The sequence below is a fragment of the Lolium perenne genome, chromosome 7, assembly GCF_019359855.2.
Source record: "Lolium perenne isolate Kyuss_39 chromosome 7, Kyuss_2.0, whole genome shotgun sequence".
Classification (NCBI taxonomy): Eukaryota; Viridiplantae; Streptophyta; class Magnoliopsida; order Poales; family Poaceae; genus Lolium; species Lolium perenne.
Window position 1 is genome coordinate 90,612,249 of NC_067250.2, and position 26,096 is coordinate 90,638,344.

General features: G+C 41.2%; 1 long non-coding RNA gene across 1 annotated transcript; it reads right to left on the reverse strand.

Moving 5' to 3' along the window:
- Positions 1–17,686: 17,686 nt before the first annotated feature.
- On the reverse strand, positions 17,687–18,930 carry LOC139833209 (uncharacterized). The gene is made up of 3 exons (XR_011748556.1): positions 18,628–18,930; positions 18,331–18,410; positions 17,687–18,005 (listed from the first exon to the last, which is right to left on the reverse strand). It is a non-coding gene; the product is annotated as an uncharacterized lncRNA (long non-coding RNA).
- Positions 18,931–26,096: the final 7,166 nt, after the last annotated feature.

Here is a 26,096-nt window from a genome sequence, read left to right on the forward strand (position 1 = left end):
ATCTGCAATTTGTGCTTGATGCACCGCTAGGTGACCCTCCTGCAGAAGATGAATCCGATGAAGTAAAAGCTGTTTACGCGACTCGGAAAACTCGGTACTCTCAAGTTCAGTGTGCCATCCTGTGCAGTCTGGAATCCGATCTTCAAAAACGTTTTGAGCACCATGATCCTCATGAGTTGATGAATGAGCTGAAAGCTATATTCGAGACTCATGCGGCAGTGGAATGCTATGAAGCATCGAAACATTTCTTCAGCTGTATGATGGAAGAAGGCAGCTCCGTTAGTGAGCACATGCTCGCCATGACCGGGCATGCGAAGAAACTCAGTGACTTGGGAATAGTGATTCCTAACAGACTGGGGATTAATCGTGTCCTTCAATCACTGCCACCAAGTTACAAGAACTTTGTGATGAACTACAATATGCAGAACATGAACAAGGAGTTACCTGAACTCTTTGGCATGCTAAAAGCTGCTGAGATTGAGATCAAGAAAGAGCACCAAGTGTTGATGGTCAACAAGACCACCGATTCAAGAAACAGGCAAGTCTAAGGGAAAATTCAAGAAGGGTGGCAAGAAAGCTGCCACGCCTCCTATGAAACCTAAGAACGGCCCTAAGCACGATGCTGAGTGCTATTACTGCAAGGAGAAGGGACACTGGAAGCGTAATTGCTCCAAGTATTTGGCAGATCTGAAGAGCGGCCTTGTCAAGAAGAAGAAAGAAGGTATATCTGATATACATGTTATAGATGTTTATCTCACTAGTTCTCGTTCTAGTACCTGGGTATTTGATACTGGTTCGGTTGCTCATATTTGTAACTCGAAACAGGAACTAAAGAATAAACGACAACTACTGAAAGATGAAGTGACGATGCGCGTTGGAAATGGATCCAAGGTCAATGTGATCGCAGTCGGCACACTTCCTCTACATCTACCTTCGGGATTAGTTTTAAGCCTAAATAATTGCTATTATGTACCTGCGTTGAGCATGAACATTATATCTGGATCTTGTTTAATGCAAGACGGTTATTCATTCAAGTCTGAGAATAATGGTTGTTCTATTTTTATGAATAATATCTTTTATGGTCGAGCACCACAAAAGAATGGCTTATTTCTGTTAGATCTCGATAGTAGTGATACGCACATACATAACATTGATGCTAAGCGAATTAAACTTAATGATAATTCTACTTATATGTGGCTTTATCGTCTTGGTCATATTGGAGTGAAACGCATGAAGAAACTCCATACTTGATGGATTACTTGAATCACTTGACTTTGAGTCACTTGATAGATGCGAAGCATGTCTAATGGGAAAAATGACAAAGACTCCATTTTCTGGTATGATGGAGCGAGCTACTGACTTATTAGAAATCATACATACCGATGTATGTGGACCAATGAGCGTAGCATCGCGCGGTGGTTATCGTTATGTTCTAACCTTCACAGATGATCTGAGTAGATATGGGTATATCTATTTCATGAAACATAAATCCGAAACTTTCGAGAAGTTTAAGGAATTTCAAAGTGAAGTAGAAAATCAACGTAACAAGAAGATCAAATTTCTACGATCTGATCGTGGAGGTGAATATCTGAGTTATGAGTTTGGCATGCATTTAAAGAAATGCGGAATACTTTCACAATTGACACCGCCGGGAACACCTCAACGAAACGGTGTGTCCGAACGTCGTAATCGAACTCTCTTAGATATGGTTCGTAGTATGATGTCTCTTACTGATTTACCGTTATCATTTTGGAGTTATGCATTAGAGACAGCCGCATTCACTTTAAATAGAGCACCATCAAAATCCGTAGAAACGACACCGTATGAATTATGGTTTAATAAGAAACCTAAGTATGTCGTTCTGAAAGTTTGGGGTTGCGAAGCCTATGTAAAGAAGTTACAACCGGACAAGCTAGAACCCAAAGCGGAGAAATGCGTCTTCATAGGATACCCTAAGGAAACTATAGGGTACACTTTCTATCACAGATCCGAAGGCAAAATCTTTGTTGCTAAGAACGGAACCTTTCTTGAGAAAGAATTTCTCACTAAAGAAGTGACTGGAAGAAAAGTAGAACTCGATGAGATTGATGAATCTATACTCGTTGATCAGAGTAGCGCAGTACCAGAAGTTGTACCTGTACCGCCTACACCGGCAACAGAGGAAGCTAATGATAATGATCATGAAACTTTGAACGAGGAAACTACTGAACCTCGCAGATCGACAAGGGAACGTGCCACTCCTGATTGGTATGATCCTTGTCTAAATGTCATGATTGTAGATAACAATGATGAGGACCCTGCGACGTATGAAGAAGCGATGATGAGCCTAGATTCCAACAAATGGCAAGAAGCCATGAAATCCGAAATGGGATCCATGTATGATAACAAAGTATGGACTTTGGTAGACTTACCTGATAGCCGAAAGGCTGTCGAGAATAAATGGATCTTCAAGAGAAAAACAGATGTTGATGGTAATATTATTGTCTATAAAGCTCGACTTGTCGCAAAGGGTTTCCGACAAATTCAAGGAGTTGACTACGATGAGACTTTCTCACCTGTAGCGAAGCTAAAATCTGTGAGGATTTTGTTAGCAATAGCTGCATTTTTCGATTATGAGATTTGGCAGATGGATGTCAAAACGGCGTTCCTTAATGGAGACATTGAGGAAGAGTTGTATATGGTACAACCCAAAGGTTTTGTCGATCCTAAAAATGCTGACAAAGTATGCAAACTTCAGCGTTCAATCTATGGACTGAAGCAAGCATCAAGAAGTTGGAACCGACGCTTTGATAAGGTGATCAAAGACTTCGGGTTTATACAGTGTCATGGAGAGGCCTGTATTTACAAGAAAGTGAGTGGGAGCTCTGTAGCATTCCTGATATTATATGTAGATGACATATTATTAATCGGGAATGATATAGAACTATTAAGCAGTGTTAAGGGTTATTTGAATAATAGTTTTTCAATGAAAGACCTTGGTGAAGCATCGTATATATTAGGCATCAAGATTTATAGAGATAGATCAAGACGCCTAATAGGGCTATCACAGAGTACATATCTGGACAAGATTCTAAAGAAGTTTAGAATGGACGAAAGTAAGAAAGGGTTCTTACCTATGTTACCAGGCAAGGTATTGAGTAAAACTCAAGGACCGGCTACGGCAGAAGAAAGAGAAAGGATGTGTAACATCCCCTATGCCTCGGCAAAGGATCTATCATGTATGCCATGCTATGTACTAGACCGGATATAGCACATGCTGTTAGTTTGACTAGCAGATATCAAAGTGATCCAGGAATGGAACATTGGACAGCGGTCAAGAATATCCTGAAGTACTTGAAAAGAACTAAGGATATGTTTCTTTGTTATGGAGGTGACCAAGAGCTCGTTGTAAACGGTTACACCGATGCAAGTTGGAACACTGATCCTGATGACTCTAAGTCACAATCTGGGTACGTGTTTATATTGAATGGTGCTGCGATGGCTGGGCAAGCTCGAAGCGATTGCACGGTGGCGAAGTCTTCAACGAATCAGAGTACATAGCGCCTTCAGAGGCTTCATCAGAAGCGGTATGGATGAAGAGGTTCATTGTAGAGCTCGGTGTGGTTCCTAGTGCATTGGACCCATTAATCATTTACTGTGATAACATGGGTGCCATCGCCAATGCACAAGAGCCAAGGTCACACAAGAGGCTGAAGCATATCAAGCTGCGTTACCACTCGATTCGCGAGTACATCGAAGATGGAGAAGTAAAGATTTGCAAAGTACACAGTGATCTGAATGTAGCAGATCCGTTGACTAAAGCTCTCCCTAGGGCAAAGCATGACCAACACCAGAATGCCATGGGTGTTAGGTATATTACAATGTAATCTAGATTATTGACTCTAGTGCAAGTGGGAGACTGAAGGAGATATGCCCTAGAGGCAATAATAAAGTGGTTATTATTTATATCTTTATGTTTATGATAAATGTTTATATATCATGCTAGAATTGTATTAACCGAAACATTAGTACATGTGTGATATGTAGACAAACAAGAAGTCCCTAGTATGCCTCTTAAACTAGCTTGTTGATTAATGGATGATTAGTTTCATAATCATGAACATTGGATGTTATTAATAACAAGGTTATGTCATTGTGTGAATGATATAATGGACACACCCAATTAAGCGTAGCATAAGATCTCGTCATTAAGTTATTTGCTATAAGCTTTCGATACATAGTTACCTAGTCCTTATGACCATGAGATCATGTAAATCACTTATACCGGAAAGGTACTTTGATTACACCAAACACCACTGCGTAAATGGGTGGCTATAAAGGTGGGATTAAGTATCCGGAAAGTATGAGTTGAGGCATATGGATCAACAGTGGGATTTGTCCATCCCGATGACGGATAGATATACTCTGGGCCCTCTCGGTGGAATGTCGTCTAAATGTCTTGCAAGCATATGAATGAGTTCATAAGAGACCACATACCACGGTACGAGTAAAGAGTACTTGTCAGGAGACGAGGTTGAACAAGGTATAGAGTGATACCGAAGATCAAACCTCGGACAAGTAAAATATCGCGAGACAAAGGGAATTGGTAATATATGTGAATGGTTCATTCGATCACTAAAGTCATCGTTGAATATGTGGGAGCCATTATGGATCTCCAGATCCCGCTATTGGTTATTGGTCAGAGTGAGTACTCAACCATGTCCGCATAGTTCACGAACCGTAGGGTGACACACTTAAAGTTGGATGTTGAAATGGTAGTACTTGAATATGGAATGGAGTTCGAATATTTGTTCGGAGTCCCGGATGAGATCCCGGACATCACGAGGAGTTCCGGAATGGTCCGGAGAATAAGATTCATATATAGGATGTCATTTTATGTGAAATAAAATGTCGCGGAAGGTTCTATGGAAGGTTCTAGAAGGTTCTAGAAAAGTCCGGAAGAAACCACCAAGGAAGGTGGAGTCCACATAGGACTCCACCTCCATGGCTGGCCAGCCCTAGATGGGGTGGAGTCCCAAGTGGACTCCACCATAGGGGGCCGGCCACCCCCCACATGGGAGGTGGGAATCCCACCTTTGGGTGGGAGTCCTAGTTGGGCTAGGTTTGCCCCCTCCTATGGAAGGTTTTGGTTTCGGGTCTTATTCGAAGACTTGGACACCAACACTTGGGATCCACCTATATAATGAGGGGCCAAGGGAGGGGGCCGGCCACCCCAAGACCACAAGCTGGCCGCCCCCCATAGAGTGGCCGGTCACCCCTCCCAAACCCTAGCCGCCCCCCTCTCCTCCATATTGCCCGCGTAGCTTAGCGAAGCTCCGCTGGACTTCTTCACCGCCACCGACACCACGCCGTCGTGCTGTCGGATTCAAGAGGAGCTACTACTTCCGCTGCCCGCTGGAACGGGGAGGTGGACGTCGTCTTCATCAACAACCGAACGTGTGACCGAGTACGGAGGTGCTGCCCGTTCGTGGCGCCGGAACCGATCGTGATCAAGATCTTCTAGGCGCTTTTGCAAGCGGCAAGTGATCGTCTACCGCAGCAACAAGAGCCTCATCTTGTAGGCTTTGGAATCTCTTCAAGGGTGAGACTCGATACCCCCTCGTTGCTACCGTCTTCTAGATTGCATCTTGGCTTGGATTGCGTGTTCGCGGTAGGAAAATTTTTGTTTTCTATGCAACGTTGTCCTACAAATTGCATTAAGTATGGTGCGTAATGTAATCAACAAATACATCCTTAGATATAGAATTGATGTTTTATCCCTAGTGGCAACAGCACATCCACAACCTTAGAGGTTGCTGTCACTCCCCATATTTAATGGAGGCATGAACCCACTATCGAGCATAAATACTCCCTCTTGGAGTTACAAGCAATGACTTGGCCAGAGCCTCTACTAGCAACGGAGAGCATGCAAGATCATAAACAACACATAGATAGATTGATAATCAACATAGCATAGTATTCATTATTCATCGGATCCCAACAAACGCACATGTAGCTTTACAGATAGATGATCTTGATCATGATAGGCAGCCCACAAGATCAGACAATGATAGCACAATGAGGAGAAGACGACCATCTAGCTACTGCTATGGACCCATAGTCCAGGGGTGAACTACTCACACATCAATCCGGAGGCGACCATGGCGGTGTAGAGTCCTCCGGTTGATGATTCCCCTCTCCGGCAGGGTGCAGGAGGCGATCTCCTAAATCCCCCCGAGATGGGATTGGCGGCGGCGGCGTCTCTGGAAGGTTTTCCGTATCGTGGCTCTCGGTACTGGGGCTATTATCGACGAAGGCTTAAGTAGGCGGAAGGATAGGTCAGGAGGCGTCACGAGGGGCCCAGACGCCAGGGCCACGCGGCCAGATCCTGGGCCGCGCCGCCCTGTTGTCTGGCCACCTCGTGGCCCCAGTTCGTTTCTCCCTCGTTCTTCTGGAAGCTTCGTGGAAAAATAGGACCCTGGGCGTTTATTTCGTCCAATTCCGAGAATATTTCCTTACTAGGATTTCTGAAACCAAAAACAGCAGAAAATAGCAACTGGCTCTTCGGCATCTCGTTAATAGGTTAGTGCCAGAAAATGCATAATAATGACATATAATGTGTATAAAACATGTGAGTATCATCATAAAAGTAGCATGGAACATAAGAAATTATAGATACGTTTGAGACGTATCAAGCATCCCCAAGCTTAGTCCGTCCCGAGTAGGTAAACGATAACAAAGATAATTTCTTAGGTGACATGCTATCATAATCTTAATCAATACTATTGTAAGCACATGTAATGAATGCAACGATCCGAAGCAATGGTTAATGTAATGAGTAAACAACTGAATCATATGGCAAAGACTTTTCATGAATAGTACTATAAAGACAAGCATCAATAATCCTTGCATAAGAGTTAACTCATAAAGCAATAGTTTCATAGTAGAAAGCATTGAAGCAACACAAAGGAAGATTAAGTTTCAGCGGTTGCTTTCAACTTGTAACATGTATATCTCATGGATATTGTCAACATAAAGTAGTATAACAAGTGCAATATGCAAGTATGTAGGAATCAATGCACAGTTAACACAAGTGTTTGCTTCTAAGATAGAAAGAAATGGTTAAACTGACTCAACAAGTAAAAGTAGAAGAAAGGCCCTTCGCAGAGGGAAGCATGGATTGCTATATTTGTGCTAGAGCTTTTGTTTTGAAAACAAGAAACAATTTTGTCAACGGTAGTAATAAAGCATATGTATCATGTAAATTATATCCTACAAGTTGCAAGCCTCATGCATAGTATACCAATAGTGCCCGCACCTTGTCCTAATTAGCTCGGATTACCTGGATTATCATCGCAATACATATGTTTTAACCAAGTGTCACAATGGGGTACCTCTATGCCGCCTGTACAAAGGTTTAAGGAGAAAGTTCGCATTGGATTTCTCGCTTTTGATTATTCTCAACTTTGACATCCATACCGGGACAACATAGACAACAGATAATGGACTCCTCTTTAATGCATAAGTATTTAGCAACAGATAAAATTCTCATAAGAGATTGAGGATATTTGTCCAAAACTGAAACTTCCACCATGAATCATGGCTTTAGTTAGCGGCCCAATGTTCTTCTCTAACAATATGCATACTCAAACCATTCAACTCATGGTAGATCGCCCTTACTTCAGACAAGACGAACATGCATAGCAACTCACATGATATTCAACAAAGAAATAGTTGATGGCGTCCCCAGGAACATGGTTATCGCACAACAAGCAACTTATAAGAAATAAGACACATAAGTACATATTCAATACCACGATGGTTTTTAAGCTATTTGTCCCATGAGCTATATATTGCAAAGATAAAGAATGGAAATTTTAAAGGTAGCACTCAAGCAATTTACTTTGGAATGGTGGAGAAATACCATGTAGTAGGTAGGTATGGTGGACACAAGTGGCATAGTGTTTGGCTCAAGGATTTTGGATGCATGAGAAGTATTCCCTCTCGATACAAGGTTTAGGCTAGCAAGGTTGTTTAAAGCAAACACAAGTATGAACCGGTATAGCAAAACTCACATAAAAGACATATTGTAAGCATTATAAGACTCTATACCGTCTTCCTTGTTGTTCGACCTTTACTAGAAAATATCTAGACCTTAGAGAGACCAATTATGCAAACCAAATTTTAGCAAGCTCTATGTATTTCTTCATTAATAGGTGCAAAGTATATGATGCAAGAGCTTAAACATGAGCACAACAATTGCCAAGTATCACATTATTCAAGATGTTATACCAATTACCACATGTAGCATTTTCCGTTTCCAACCATATAACAATTTAACGAAGCAGTTCAACCTTCACCATGAATATTATGAGTAAAGCCTAAGGACATATGTGTCCATATGCAACAGCGGAGCGTGTCTCTCTCCCACACAATGAATCCTAGGATCCAACTTTATTCAAACAAAACAAAAATAAAAACAAACAGACGCTCCAAGTAAAGCACATAAGATGTGATGGAATAAAAATATAGTTTCACTAGAGGAACCTGATAATGTTGTCGATGAAGAAGGGGATGCCTTGGGCATCCCCAAGCTTAGACGCTTGAGTCCTCTTGAAATATGCAGGGGTGAACCACCGGGGCATCCCGAAGCTTAGAGCTTTCACTCTCCTTGATCATATTGTATCATCCTCCTCTCTTGACCCTTGAAAACTTCCTCCACACCAAACTCGAAACAAACTCATTAGAGGGTTAGTGCATAACCAAAAATTCACATGTTCAGAGGTGACACAATCATTCTTAATACTTCTGGACATTGCACAAAGCTACTGAAAGTTAATGGAACAAAGAAATCCATCTAACATAGCAAAACAGGCAATGCGAAATAAAAGGCAGAATCTGTCAAAACAGAACAGTACGTCAAGACGTATTTTTCTGGGGCACCAGACTTGCTCAAATGAGAAAACTCAAAACTAATGAAAGTTGCGTACATATCTGAGGATCACGCACGTAAATTGGCATAATTGTCTGAGTTACCTATAGAGACTACTGTACAAATTCGTGACAGCGAGAAATCTGTTTCTGCGCAGTAATCCAAATCTACTATCAACTTTATCATTAAAGACTTTACTTGGCACAATAATGCAATAAAACTAAGATAAGGAGAGGTTGCTACAGTAGTAAAAACTTCCAAGACTCAAATATAAAACAAAAGTACTGTAGTAAAATGATGGGTTGTCTCCCATAAGCGCTTTTCTTTAACGCCTTTCAGCTAGGCGCAGAAAGTGTATATCAAGTATTATCAAGAGACGAAGCATCAACATCATAATTTGTTCTAATGATAGAATCAAAAGGTAACTTCATTCTCTTTCTAGGGAAGTGTTCCATACATTTTTTGAGAGGAAATTGATATTTAATATTACCTTCCTTCATATCAATGGTAGCACCAACAGTTCGAAGAAAAGGTCTTCCCAATATGATGGGACAAGGTGCATTGCATTCAATATCCAAGACAACAAAATCAACGGGGACAAGGTTATTGTTAAACATAATACAAACATTATCAATCCTCCCCAAAGGTTTCTTTATAGCATTATCAGCAAGATTAACATCCAAATAACAATTTTTCAATGGTGGCAAGTCAAGCATATTATAGATTTTCTTAGGCATAACAGAAATACTTGCACCAAGATCACACAAAGCATTAAAATTAAAATCATTGACCCTCATCTTAATGATGGGTTCCTAACCATCTTCTAACTTCCTAGGAATAGAAGTTTCAAGTTTTAGTTTCTCTTCTCTAGCTTTTACGAGAGCATTTGTAATATGTTTTGTAAAGGCCAAATTTATAGCACTAGCATTAGGACTCTTAGCAAGTTTTTGTAAGAACTTTATAACTTTAGAGATGTGGCAATCATCAAAATCCAAACCATTATAATCTAAAGCAATGGGATCATTGTTCCCAATGTTGGAAAAAATTTCAGCAGTTTTATCACAGGCAGTTTCAGCAGTTTTAGCAGTTTCCGGCAGTTTTGCTCGCTTTACATTAGGAGTAGAAACATTGCTAACACCAATTATTTTACCATTGATAGTAGGAGGTGCAGCAACATGTGGAGCATTAGCATTACTAGTGGTGGTAATAGTCCAAACTTTAGCTACATTATTCTCTTTAGCTAGTTTTTCATTTTCTTCTTTTTCCCACCTAGCATGCAATTCAGCCATTAATCTTATATTCTCATTAATTCTAACTTGGATGGCATTTGCTGTAGTAACAATTTTATTTTCAATATCCTCAGGTTTAGCAGCCATTTTGTTAATTAAGGAAGATTGTGACGCAGATAAGTATGAGATTCGGTTTTCAGTATTTGCAAGTTTAGTTTGCAACCCAGAGATCTCCATATTAAGATTTTCAAGTTGATTTCCTATATTTTTCAACAAGGTAGACTGTTCATTCATAGTTTTAGTAAACAATTTATTTTGTTCATATTGGGATTGCATAAAGCTCTTAGTAGTTCTTTCAATTTCTACCATCTTTTCCTCATTAGGTGAAACATATCTACTATAAGAGTTACCATTAGCAGGATAAGGCCTAGAGTTATTGTAATTGTTATTCTTAATGAAGTTAACATCAACACGCTCTTCTTGAGCAACTAATGAAGCTAACGGAACATTATTAGGATCAACATTAGTCCTACCACTCACAAGCATAGACATAATAGCATCAATCTTATCACTCAAGGAGGAGGTTTCTTCGGCAGAATTTACCTTCTTACCTTGTGGAGCTCTTTCCGTGTGCCATTCAGAGTAATTAATCATCATTTCATCAAGAAGCTTTGTTGCTGCCCCCAAAGTGATGGACATAAAGGTACCTTCAGCAGCTGAATCCAATAGGTTTCGTGAAGAAAAATTCGAACCTGCATAAAAGGTTTGGATGATCATCCAAGTAGTCAGTCCATGGTTGGGCAATTTTTAACCAAAGACTTCATTATTTCCCATGCTTGTGCAACATGCTCTGTATCTAATTGCTTAAAATTCATTATGCTACTTCTCAAAGAGATAATTTTAGCAGGAGGATAATATCTACCAATGAAAGCATCCTTACATTTAGTCCATGAATCAATACTATTCTTAGGCAGAGATAGCAACCAATCTTTAGCTCTTCCTCTTAATGAGAAAGGAAACAATTTTAATTATATAATGTCACCATCTACATCCTTATACTTTTGCATTTCACATAGTTCAATAAAATTATTAAGATGGGCATCAGCATCATCAGAACTAACACCAGAAAATTGCTCTCTCATAACAAGATTTAGTAAAGCAGGTTTAATTTCAAAGAGTTCTGCTGTAGTAGCAGGTGGAGCAATAGGTGCGCATAAGAAATCATTATTATTTGTGTTTGTGAAGTCACACAACTTAGTATTTTCAGGAGTATTCATTTTAGCAATAGGAAATAAAGCAAACTAGATAAAGTAAATGCAAGTAACTAATTTTTGTGTGTTTTTGATATAGGAGACAAGATAGTAAATAAAATAAAACTAGAAACTAATTTTTTTTGTGTTTTGTTTTAGTGCAACAAACAAAGTAGTAAATAAAAGTAAAGCAAGACAAAAACAAAGTAAAGAGATTGGAGGTGGAGACTCCCCTTGCAGCGTATCTTGATCTCCCCGGCAACGGCGCCAGAAATTTAGCTTGATGACGCGTAAAGCACACACCCGTTGGGAACCCCAAGTGGAAGGTGTGATGCGTACAGCAGCAAGTTTCCCTCAGTGAGAAACCAAGGTTTATCGAACAAGTAGGAGTCAAGAAGCACGTTGAAGGTTGATGGCGGCGGAGTGTAGTGCGGCGCAACACCAGGGATTCCGGCGCCAACGTGGAACCTGCACAACACAACCAAATTACTTTGCCCCAACGTGACAGTGAGGTTGTCAATCTCACCGGCTTGCTGTAACAAAGGATTAGATGTATAGTGTGGAAGATGATGTTTGCAAAGAACAGTAAAACGAGTATTGCAGTAGATTGTATTCGATGTAAAAGAATGGACCGGGGTCCACAGTTCACTAGAGGTGTCTCTCCCATAAGAAATAGCATATTGGGTAAACAAATTACAGTTGGGCAATTGACAAATAAAGAGAGCATAACAATGCACATATATGATATGATGAGTAGTGTGAGATTTAATTGGATATTACGACAAAGTACATAGACCGCTATCCAGCATGCATCTATGCCTAAAAAGTCCACCTTCAGGTTACCATCCTAACCCCCTCCAGTATTAAGTTGCAAACAACAGACAATTGCATTAAGTATGGTGCGTAATGTAATCAACAAATACATCCTTAGATATAGAATTGATGTTTTATCCCTAGTGGCAACAGCACATCCACAACCTTAGAGGTTGTTGTCACTCCCCCAGATTTAATGGAGACATGAACCCACTATCGAGCATAAATACTCCCTCTTGGAGTTACAAGCAATGACTTGGCCAGAGCCTCTACTAGCAACGGAGAGCATGCAAGATCATAAACAACACATAGATAGATTGATAATCAACATAGCATAGTATTCATTATTCATCGGATCCCAACAAACGCACATGTAGCTTTACAGATAGATGATCTTGATCATGATAGGCAGCTCACAAGATCAGACAATGATAGCACAATGAGGAGAAGACGACCATCTAGCTAATGCTATGGACCCATAGTCCAGGGGTGAACTACTCACACATCAATCCGGAGGCGACCATGGCGGTGTAGAGTCCTCCGGGAGATGATTCCCCTCTCCGGCAGGGTGCCGGAGGCGATCTCCTGAATCCCCCGAGATGGGATTGGCGGCGGCGGCGTCTCTGGAAGGTTTTCCGTATTGTGGCTCTCGGTACTGGGGCTATTATCGACGAAGGCTTAAGTAGGCGGAAGGATAGGTCAGGAGGCGTCACGAGGGGCCCAGACGCCAGGGCCGCGCGGCCAGCTCCTGGGCCGCGCCGCCCTGTTGTCTGGCCACCTCGTGGCCCCACTTTGTTTCTCCCTCGGTCTTCTGGAAGCTTCGTGGAAAAATAGGACCCTGGGCGTTGATTTCGTCCAATTCCGAGAACATTTCCTTACTAGGATTTCTGAAACCAAAAACAGCAGAAAACAGCAACTAGCTCTTCGGCATCTCGTTAATAGGTTAGTGCCGGAAAATGTATAATAATGACATATAATGTGTATAAAACATGTGAGTATCATCATAAAAGTAGCATGGAACATAAGAAATTATAGATACGTTTGAGACGTATCATCGATCAACTCCCCCGGGGTTTTATCTTGACTGATCTTGGGGAAGATCATCGAGTGTATCCGCGCCATGGCACCCTTCCCCTTCTCAAGAAGCTCCCGAGTAAGCTGATGGGAAGCAAGAGCCATCGACAAGCCATTGGATGGAGAATTGTTTGGAACTTTGTCCAAGGCATCGGCAGGAATGTTGGCGGCTTCTGCAGGAGTACTTACCAGCAATGGACACTGCGGTGGTCGGAGTCGCCAGCGGTGAGGATTTGTTGTGGTGGCTCACCGAACTTAAGAACACTGATGAACTTGGTGCGGCGGTGCAAGCTCCAGCGAAGCTCCGGCAGACTCCAGCACGGCAGAAGAAGAAGCTCGGTGGCGGCGCTCGAAGGAGAGGTGAAATAGGGGGGAATGGTGCGATTAGAGTGTGCGGTGTGGATATTTATAGGCGCGGCATGAGATTCGTGCTCCGCATTCTATGGTCGGAACGCAAGCGCCGTGCCGTTGGATGAGCGACACATGTCCAAACCCTAGGGGTAAAAATGGCTAAGAATCAAGTTACCGTTCGAATTGCCCGAAAATGGCACCAAAATTGGCGGAACCGTTTGAACCTTCCAAGGACTGGGTAACAAATCCAATTATTAAGTAAGTATCTCTGCAGGGGAGTAACCAAAGATTCATTGTAACAATATGGTCGATGGACGAAGTCCCGCGGGATGAAGGACTTTTCGGCGTGCAAGCTGTAAAGAAGTTTCATGAAGTCGGAGTTCTTCTAGCTTCCCCGGGTTTCCAGGAAGCTTGCCAGATACAAAGATGGTTCAGGCAAGGCGGAAAAGGAGGTGAACCTCGAAGAACTCTAGGAGATACTATTGGGGTATACTTCATGGGTGTACCATCGACAGTGGCTACATCCGGCAAGCTCGGGTGGCCCATAGATGATGATGCATGGTGGCATATGGCCTCTCGGGCGGCCCAGTTGTTGTTGATCAAGATGGAGGAAGTCCGGTCCAGGAACAAGGAGCCGGATCCACCTACCTACTCTGGAAGTCGGTTCCGGTATGGCCCATAAGGGGAAGCCGGATCCAGCATGGCGTATTCGGATAGTCGCATCCTTGACGAGCACAGAAATGTAATGTTCCGTAGTTAGGCAAGATTGTATTCCAGCTAGGTGTAAACCCTAGATCCTGGCGCCTTTATAAGCCAGATCCCAGGAGCCCTAGAGGCATAACCAACCCTCATTGTAACAACGCGAAAGCGCCCAGATAATTCCAGACAAGCAGCAGTAGGCCCTGTCCTCGAGCAGGTGTTCTGAAGTTGGGTAAATCGCGTACCACTATCCCGAGGACTCTTCGCCCAATGGCCCCTACTTCTTCTCCCCTCCGTGAGGATTGATGACCCACAAGTATAGGGGATCGCAACAGTCTTCGAAGAAAGTAAAACCCAATTTATTGATTCGACACAAGGGGAGCCAAAAAATATTTGTAAGCCTTAACAGCGGAGTTGTCAATTCAGCTGCACCTGGAAACAGACTTGCTCGCAATAGTTTATCAGTAGCAACAGTTTTATAGCAGTAGCAGTAGTGAAATATAAGCAGCAGTAGTGATTATAGTAAACAACAGGATTAAAATACTGTAGGCATAGGGATGGATGAACGGGCGCTGCATGGATAAGATAACTCATGTAATAATCAAGACAAGGCATTTGCAGATAATAATAAAACAGTATCCAAGTACAAAATGACCATAGGCATGTGTTCCGTATATAGTCGTACGTGCTCGCAATGAGAAACTTGCACAACATCTTTTGTCCTACCAGCCGGTGGCAGCCGGGCCTCTAGGGAAACTACTGGTAATTAAGGTACTCCTTTTAATAGAGCACCGGAGCAAAGCATTAACACTCCGTGAACACATGTGATCCTCATATCACAGCCTTCCCCTCCGGTTGTCCCAGTTTCTGTCACTTTGGGGCCTCGGGTTCAATATGTGTATACAACTTGCAGGTAAGATCATAAAACAATGAATATCATCATGAATCAATAAGATGTTCAGATCTGAAATCATGGCACTCGGGCCCTAGTGACAAGCATTAAGCATAACAAGTTGCAAAAATATCATAAAAGTACCAACAACGGATACTAGGCACCATGCCCTAACAATCTTATGGCTATTACATGAAAAATCTCATCCAATCCCTACCATCCCCTTCAGCCTATAGCGGGGATTTACTCACACATGGATGGGGGAAACATGGATGGTCGATGGAGAGGCGTCGGTGGTGATGATGGCGATGATCTCCTCCAATTCCCCATCTCGGCAGGGTGCCAGAACGGAGTTTCTGATCCCGAAATAGAGTTTTCGATGGCGGCAGAGTTCTTGATGTCTTCTAGCAAATTGGTCGAACCCCCGTGCGTTTTTAGGTCAAGGGATTTAAGTAGTCCAGAGGGGAGCGTTGGGGGCTGGCCGAGGCGGCGGCCCCATATGGCGGCGCGGCACAGGGGCCCACCGCGCCGCCATGTGGTGTGCGCACCTCGTGGCCCCCCTCCGTCTCGTCTTCTGGCTCCGTAGGTCTTCTGTGAAAATATGCCCAATGCAATTATTTCCGGGGATTTTCCTGAAAGTCGATTTTCTGCACAAAAATAAGACACCAGGGCAATTCTGCTAAAAACAGCGTTAGTCCGTGTTAGTTGTATCCAAAATACACAAATTAGAGGCAAAACCATAGCAAAAGTGTTCGGGAAAGTAGATACGTTTTGGACGTATCAACTCCCCCAAGCTTAGCTTATTGCTTGTCCTCAAGCAATTCAGTTAACAACTGAGTGCGATAAAAGAACTTTCACGAACACATTTACACATATGATGTAAATATTCTCATTATATGAACGAGTACTTAGGTAATTCATGATAAGATAAATGAAAATAAAGTCATCTAATAATTATGTCAATCATGAAAAAGATACCAACAAATTAATAATAAGCATCATGGGGGTTTAAATACACTAGTGGATCAAACCCGGAGAGAAATTGGGTGAACCCCAACCAGCACCCGAATCCCCACTAACCTCTCTCTCCCCGTACCTCTGCTTTTAATTACCGTTCGGTTGACCCCAATGGCTCCATCCCACAAGCAGCCGCAATCAGCGCACCCAAGCAGCAGTAGTCAGCGCACGGAATAACCAGTAGCAGGCATCGCATGGGATAAGTAGCAGCTAACAAGCTATAGCAGCATGCTCACAAAGCATCAACCAGAATAAAAACATCAACATTGAATTAACATAATACTCCCAACGTCCAGGAAAACATGTCGGAGGCTTAGTACACTTATTTGCAATAAATAAATAAAAACCTCAAAACGTCCAAATGCTTCAAATTGGTGTTCCAATCCGAATCTCAAACACGAATCTTCTATCCTGGACGCCCGTCGTTGTTATCGACTGATCAGCAAGCAGGACAGGGGCGAAGCCAGAAAACACAGAGCTCGATCTGGGATCACCTGGCCCCATCGTGATCGACCTCGTCCCTGCTATATACTCCGCGCGGTCTCGCCGCTGGCCTGGTCGTGACACCGCGCCCAAGCTCGCCGTCATCGTCGACCTCCTCCATGCATTGTGGCGCCACTGGTCCTCCGTAGGATGTATTAAAACCCACAAGGATAAATAGATACTCTGACTACTTCAAACATAGGTAGGGATACAGAGATAACTCTGACTACTTCCAAACATAGGTAGGGATACAGCAGGACCAGCAACCAATACTTAAAAGGGAAATTTTGCTACAGGACACCGTTATTTTCTGGCGTTTGCCAAAACACACTGCTCGATTGTGTCTTTGCCAGGTACCATTACAATTTCGTGGCACAATTGCTAGAACACACCATCTAGCCGAAAACGGAAAGTTTTGCACTTTTACCTGGGATGACTGGTTTTGAAGAAAAAATGCAAAACTTTCCGTTTTCGGCCAGGTGGTGTGTTCTAGCAAATGTGCCACAGAATTGTAATGGTACCTGGCAAAGACACAATCGAGCGGTGTGTTTTGGCAAACGCCAGAAAATAACGGTGTCATGTAACAAATTTTCCCTACTTAAAATGAGAAGTATCAAGACTCACGTTCAGCTCGTGATCAAGTGACTTGAAGTTGCAGTGAATACTCAGCCCAGCATCGAATAGGTAAGGGCAATGTGGTGTTCCTGCAGATACCAAATATGTGCTGTGTTAGAAGGAAGGAGGTCAAGTACACCATGGAAAAACATGATTATGACAGTTTAGCTTCCAGGTTCTTACCATACTTGGTGTATCTCACTGAGGCACATTCCGCAGAAAAAATATGAGAATTATACATGTGAAGTGACAAGTTAGTATTGAAAATTTGGTACTACTAATGCTATTCAAGAGACATCTTACTAAACACAAACGCATTGGGCATACAACTAGCTAGACACAAATATCACAGGCACTAACAGGGATACAACTCGTTAGAAAAAAAAGCAAAGCATATCAAGATATTTTTCTATGGTAAAGATAAGCAGTCAATAGCAAGCAATATTAAAGGATACTCAACTTAATTCATGGAGTCATGTTAAAGGATACTCAACAACAACTTTTATTCACAAGAAAATGGACAGACAGGTGAAGTTGTAGTAACCTATGCACCAATGATAGCAAGCTGGACATCTTTTATTCACAAGATTGTGATTAAACACATGCCCATCTTCACCCATGCCCATCTTCTAGAGCTTCTTCATGTAGAACTCTAGTGCTCCATCATATACCTACAATTTGCAGCAGAAAATGTAAGCACAAGGCTTAGAAAAATGGTATACATGTTGGGCAGGAGACTACAAAGTGTGAGCATAAATAATGGAAGTGACATCTTAAATCAGAGTAGCATATCTCTATTTTCAGCAGAAGGTAAAAAACGGAAAAGCCTTGTTGGTACAGATAGTCAAGACAAATCAGCAGAAGGTATTACACATCAAACAAGCTGTAGCCAATCTCTCTATTTTCTACTGTAAAATCACTGATTTCTTTAGAAAAACAACCAATTTGATCAGGTATCAGCAACCAAATCTAAAAATGAGAAGTATCAAGACTCACCTTCAGCTAGTGATCAAGTGACTTGAAGTTGCAGGGAATAGTCAGCCCAGAATCAAATAGGTAAGGGTAATGTGGTGCTCCTGCAGATACCAAATTCTTACCATGCATTAGCACAAGCTGCGGGCAACTAATGCAGAAATAATTAGCAACCTCCAGCAGCTGCCCCTGATCCTAAATTCTGGGCACGATAGCCGTCCAGGAACGAGCAAGAACCATAGCAGGTCGATGGTTGTCAGACCGATCCATGTCGATCAGGTCACAAAGGGGAAAGGGAGGACGAGAATGAGAGGATCTTACCAAGTGACAGCCGGCGTCGGAGTCGGGGAAGGCGGAGATGCAGGAGATCTGGAGCTTCCTCGGAGGTCTTCGGTCGGCCTCCTCTCCTCCAGCCGGCCACCGTCGGCGTCAGCGTCGAGGAAGGGCGGCATCATCTTAGAGGAGCTCCTCTCCTCCAGCCGGCCACAACCGAGTCTCCGCCGACGTCCCGTCCGTTCGAATCGCCGCCGGCGCCGCCGCTGTCGCGAGAGGGAGAAAGATGGGTCGCACGTGTCGCTCGCCTTCTCGGGATGCAATCCAAGGGTCCAGAGCAGTGTTTCTAAAACCCGGTTGAACCGAGGGATTTCGGACAAAACCGGGCGGGTTAAAAAACCGACGTGATTTAACGGAACGGATTTTCGGCACGGACCGGTATTTAACCCCCCGGGGGCCCAACACCGGTGTATCCACGCGGATTCTGGCCCAATACCGGGCGGGTTGGGGCTAACCGAACGAGGCCTCAGGATTGAAATGCTCATAAAAAGATATGATAAAGTGGTATCTCGCTTGCCCGTATTTGTACAGCAAAACATAAATCCCCAGGCACCTCTGAATTTTATGGAAATACTAGAAATAAAGATTATCAAAGATAAAAGCAGCAAAGTTATACCACAGTTAACCATATTCTGGGACAAACATATTACACTAAGAATGACAATTATGCTCTCACGAAGGTGCTCAAAGAAAGGATGGTGACTCAACATAAAAGTAAAAGATTGACCCTTCGCAGAGGGAAGCAGAGATTAACATGTGCTAGAGCTTTTCATTTTTAAAACAGAAGTAAAATTGTTTGAGAAGTGTTTGTTGTTGTCAACGAATGGTAGTGGGCACTCTAACTACCTTGTCAACCAGACTTTCAAGAGCGGCTCCCATGAAGGGCGTTATCTCTACCAGCAAGGTAAATCGTCCCTCTTCTCTTTTGTTTACACATGTATTTTAGTTTCATTATGGATGACACTCCTCCCAACCTTTGCTTACACAAGCCATGGCTAACCGAATCCTCGGGTGCCTTCCAACATTCACATACCATGGAGGAGTATCTATTTGCAAATTAAGTTGCTTACTGATAAATCAGGGCAAAACATGTGAAGAGAATTATTAATGAAAGTTAATTAATTGGGGCTGGGCACCCCGTTGCCAGCTCTTTTTGCAAAATTATTGGATAAGCGGATGTGCCACTAGTCCATTGGTGAAAGTCTATCAGGAGTAAATTACAAGGTTGAAAGATAAAACACCACATACTTCCTCATGAGCTATAAAACATTGACACAAATTGAGAAGTACTTTGAAGGTTTTAAAGGTAGCACATGAAAATTTACTTGGAATGGTTTGAAATGACATGCATAGGTATTTATGGTGGACACTTTGGAATAACTTGGTTTTCAGGGGTTTGGAAGCACGAGCAGCATTCCCGCTTAGTACAAGTGAATGCTAGCAATAGAGTGGGAAGCGACAATCAAGAGAGCAATTACCGTCATAATCATGCTTGCGACAAAATAAAATTAACGGAGGCATAAAAGTGATACAAGAACTCTGAAGCAAAGTAAATCATCGAGGCTTAATTGACTTTTGTTTTTCAGTCATATGCATGCGTGAGCATATGCCAAGTCAATTCAAATGAATTATTCAAAGGAGGATACCACAATGTCATACCTATCTATGAATAAAACAATGCAAGCAAATATTTATGACATGCTACTCATTATTAATAATTGAAGCTAAACATGAGAGATCATGAACTACTAGACTTTCATCAAATGACATATACCTCACATGAAACAACTAAGCATGCTCACATGGATGAGTATATGTACAAAAATGAAAACAAATAGAGTTCATACCAGCCTCTCACCACAGTCGAGTTGTCGTAGATCGTCATTATTGCCTTTCACTTGTGTGGCTTGAATAATATGAAATGAAAACCAAGCTCCAACCACCGGAGACCGCTGAACTCCATAATAAACTTTAAAAAACCGAAGAAGAACAACAAATATTTTTGGTGTTTTCGAATTGGAGTCACCGAACGAAAGTAAAATCTTTTTGGATTTTCTCATAGCAAACCAACGATAGTAAATAAAGCAAAATAGGAACAAGAAACCAAATAAACAAATGATAAAGAGAAACAACAGAAATATTTTTGGTATTTTTGTGTTTTAGAAAAGTAACAAAGCAAAAAACAAGAGAATGAAAACGAAAAGAGTCACACAAAAGCAAAGTGGCAGAAATCTGCCAAAACTTGACAGATGTACAGTAATTAATTTTTCAGAAAATCTTCTGCTGTTCAAATCGAAAAGTGCTCAACTAATGAAAGTTAGATAATAACCTGGGAAACATGCACAAAAATTGGCTGCTCAAAATAACGTTCTGGCTATTTTTAGGAATTTTTTTAATATCAGTCCAGAATCTGTTTTTTTAGACACCACTTCCCCAAATATCATCTTCCTCATATTAGAGGCAACCATCGGCACACAAATGAAATAAAAATGTAAAAGTAAAGGTTACTACAGTAGTAACAACCTTCAAAAACTAAAATAAGAACCTACTGAAATAAAAATAACCGAAAGAGAAACAACCAAAAGAAGCGAAACAAGTATATACAAATTACCGGCAATTGTAATATGCAATGAATGAGTGATGCCGGCATACCTCCCCCCAAGCTTAGGATTTTGGACTAAGTGGAGATCAACCCCAGCGAGGGTCAGGGTTCCACGCCGGTGGATCATACATGGCATGGTCGTAATAAGATCCCTGTGCAGAAGAAGAGGATGAAGGCTCCACATGCCCAAAATGCTGATGTGAAGAACTTGCTGCATCGGACGACAAGTCGAGGGGTTCCTCGGCCTCCTCTATGCCGTCCCCTGCGTGATGGCCGCTCCTCTCTATGTATGCATCAAGTTCATCTTCTGTGACCGACCAACTTTTCCTGGAATCAAGGTTAAACAAAGCAGGTGCAGGCAATCCAACTAGCCTTTCAGATTTAGTTACTCTCCACTTTTTCTTGAAAAAGGTTATCTCATAGAATAGGTTATTCAAATTAGACCAATTAGAAACAAAGTCATGTTTTATCATGGAAACAATATCAAGTTTCTCTATAGAGAGCTGAACGAGAGGCAATGAGACCTCCACAAATTCCTCCTTTATCACAGTTAGTAGCAAGCCTAAAAGCTATCGAAGCACCCAAATTATAAGTTCTATCACGTTGCAATGCAGCAGCTAAGAAAACCAAGTCATGGATGGATAACTTATTTGCATTCTTTCTAGCAAGAACGCACTTGATGATAAAGTAAGCAAAATAACAAATAGATGGGAGTTGAATACTACGAATTTTACTACTCTCATTCGAGAAGCTTCTCCCTTGACAGATCATCTCGTATAGATTCAAGAGTTGCCGTGGCAGCCCCCTAATCTTCTCATGTGATCCCCACTGTGGCACTTTAATAGCTGCACAAAAATCATCAAAGGGCAAGTTGATAGTTTTATTGTAGATTTTATATTGAACCATGGGGTTAGGTTGGGACCAATGGAATTCAAAATCCTGCACCACTGACATGGTTAGTTTTGCATATTGGTAAGGTTCACCAACAACAAAATCCTCTAACCCTGCATTAGAAATTAGCTTTTGAACATCCTGAAAAATTCCTGCACTCTTCATGAAATCGGTGCATGGGTAGTAGGAGGGAAACACCCCCTCTTCACGGTGGACTCTCATAATGTCATGCACCTCCAATTCATGTTGGCTATGTTGGTGTCTATTCCACTCCATTTTCTGAAAATTTTCAACGATCATTATAAAAGTTGATTTTGAGACATATAAATGAGGGAAACTACTATAGGAACTTGATAGAGTACTAAACATGCATCAAAACTAATTTATACAACTTAGAACAAGCATGCAAACTCACTTAACATGTCACCTACAGCAGCAAAATACTCAAGTTATACTCAACCAAACAAAATTTTATTTGGATAATCGGAGGATTCACATACCGGAGAACAAATGCCCCAAATCTCAGCAGCAAAGATGGGCTGAGCAAGGAGATCGAAAATCTTGAGCAAGAACAGCAAGAAACTCGGGTTTGAACAATAGCGGTGTGTTTTCCCGTGGAAGAGAGTGGAGTGGTAGGTGGATAAGTGAGTGGAGGGCCAGGTGGGGCCCTCCCCATAGAGTGGCGCGCCCCCCCATGCTGGCCGCACCGGCACAAGGGGTGCAGCCCTGGGGTGCCCCACTGGTCAGCCCCAGGCACTCCCAGGTTGCAAATTTAAAAATAGGACCAGTGGTATAATTTTTGTAAATTTTTGAAAACTTCGAATAATGCACATTTCTGGGTGTTCAAATAACTGTTTCAGGGTAGAAAAAGATTTTCAAAATTTTAAACAACTAAAGTATCTTGCAAAACAAGTAGTATTACAGAAAGTAAAACAAGTGTGGAGAAAGAAATAAATGTTGTTCAGCTCTTCCATGCATTTAAAATGTACTTGTTAACAAGGTTGATCAAGTCTTGCCACCAAATAAATTTTACATGACATAAGAAGAAATAAACCTCAAATCAATCAAGTTACCTTATATTGTATTGATATGGACCCAATCATAATATTTTGATATCCTTCTTTAGGCTCATATATAGGACAATCAATAACTCCCACTTTGATAGTTCTCAAATTAGAAATTGTATTATCTCCATATACTTTATCAATCTTCTTGGGAAAATAAGCAGTATGCTCCTTGTCATCAACATTGAAAGTAACTTTTCCTTTATTGCAATCAATAACAGCCCCTGCAGTGTTAAGAAAAGGTCTCCCAAGAATAATAGACATATTATCATCTTCAGGCATTTCCAACACAACAAAATCAGTTAATATTAAGCAATTATTAGCAACTTGAACAGGAACATCCTCACATATAGCAGCAGGAACAACAGCAGATTTATCAGCCATTTGCAAAGATATATCAGTTGGTATCAACTTATCTAAATAAAGTCTCTTCTAAAGAGAAAAAGGCATAACACTAACTCCTGCTCCCAAATCACATATAGTAGTTCTAACATAATTATTCTTGATGGAACAAGGGATAGTTGGTATACCTGGGTCTCCCAGCTTCTTTGGAACCTTGCCATTGAAAGAGTAATTAGCAAGCATAGTGGAAATCTCCTCATTAGGAATCTTCCTTTTGTTAGAGACAATATCTTTCATATACTTTGAATAAGGAGGCAATTTAATAGCATCAGTCAAAGGAATTTGCAAGAACAAAGGTTTCATCCAATCACAAAATTTATTATAGTGTTCTTCCTCCTTTGATTTAAATTTCTTAACAGGAAAAGGCATTTGCTTTTGAACCCAAGGTTCTCTTTCATTACCATGTTTCTTAGCAATGAAATCTTCTTTAGTGTACTTTTTATTTTTAGCATGCTTTTCAGGTTTATCTTCAACCTCTTCTTTATCAGAAACATCATTCTTATCATTATCTTTATCATGTTCATTACCACTTTCAGTTTCAACATCAGAAATAGAAATACTATTAGGATCATTAACAGGTTCAGAAGATTCTACAACAGTTCTATGTTTCTTTTTCTTTTTCTTAGAAGGAGCACTAGTTTCTTTAGTTCGTCGAGAATCTTGTTCAACTGTTTTGGGACGCCCCTCAGGATATAGAGGATCCTGAGTAGAAACACCACCTCTAGTTGTTACTTCATAAACATGTTTTTCTTTAGAAGTATTTTTTAACAAGTCATTTTGCACTTTAGTAAGTTGATCAATTTGAGTTTGAACCATATGAAAATGTTTAACAAGCATCTTAACATCATTGGAGCTTCTCTCCACAATATCATACAATTTACTAATATCTTGAGAATTTTCCATTAAATGATTCTCTACTCTCATATTAAAGTTAACTTGCTTAACAACATAATTATCAAACTCATCTAAACATTGATCAGGAGGTTTTGAGTAAGTAATATCTCCTTTATCAAAGCGTTGAAGAGAATGTACCTCAATTGTGGATGAAGGGGGAGTTATCTTACATAAATTTTCTATGGGAGGTAAATTCTTCACATCTTCAGATTTAATACCTTTCTCTTTAAGAGATTTCTTGGCTTCCCTCATATCTTCATCATTTAATTCAATCATACCCCTCTTCTTCAATATTGGTGTTGGAGTTGGTTCAGGTGTAGTCCAATCATCATGATTTTGGCTTATTCTAGCCATTAATTCTTGACTTAAATGCAGGTTCTTTTCCTGAAAACACAACCAGCACAACTATCCAGGTATGCCCTAGACTCAATGGTTAGCCCACTATAAAATATTTCAAGTAAGTCATGCTTTTCCAAATCATGTCCAGGCCGGGCTCTAAGAAGAGAGCAAAACCTTGCCCAAGCTTCAGGCAATTTCTCTCCATCTTCCTGGTCAAAACTATAAATTTTCTGCAAAGCAATATGTTGAGCACTAGCAGGAAAATATTTTCGAGAGAAAACATCAAGCAAACCACTTGGACTATCAATAGAATCAGGAGGCAAACTATTATACCAAGTTTTAGCATCATCCTTTAATGATAAAGGAAAAAATCTAGCAACAAAATAAGTACGCTTCTTGATATCATCAGAAAACAAGCTACTCAAAGTAGAAAGCTCATTCATGTGCTCTACAACACTTTCTTTTTCAGTACCAAAAAAATGTGTTTTCTCAACAATAGATATATGAGATAAATCAAGAGAAAAATCATAATCCTTATCCTTAATGTTTATAGGAGATGTGGAAAATTTAGGATCAGGAGACAGTTTATATCTAACAGCATGTTGTGCAAGAAGCTTTTTAATGTTACTTGCACCAGTAGTAGCATTACATTTATCAATAAAATCATCATCAAGTTCCACATAATCTTCATCAAGATCATCACTAGAGTGTTCAACAGACTCAGGTGAATTAACAGGTGTAACAGTATTTTCATTAGGAATTTCAGTATTTTCAATTTATCTAGACCTAGCAATTGTAGCATCTAGAAAAGGACCTAATGAACCATTATCATCAAGAACAGTAGAAGCATCATCAAGATTATATGAGGAATTTTCAGATTCAGCAGAAGTACCAACATGTGAAGCTTGTGGTGTTGAAACAAGTTGACTTATCACATATGGTGAATCCAGAGCAGCAGAGGTACTCAGAGTTGTACCTTTTCTTGTAGTGGATGGTAATATGACGACTTTAGCATCGCAAGGTTTACCCATGATGGAGGATTTGCAGCGACAATATCAATTCAGGTGAACTTGCAAATAAAGCTATGCTCCCCGGCAACGGTGCCAGAAAATAGTCTTGATGACCCACAAGTATAGGGGATCGCAACAGTCTTCGATGGAAGTAAAACCCAATTTATTGATTCGACACAAGGGGAGCCAAAGAATATTTGTAAGCCTTAACAGCGGAGTTGTCAATTCAGCTCCACCTGGAAACAGACTTGCTCG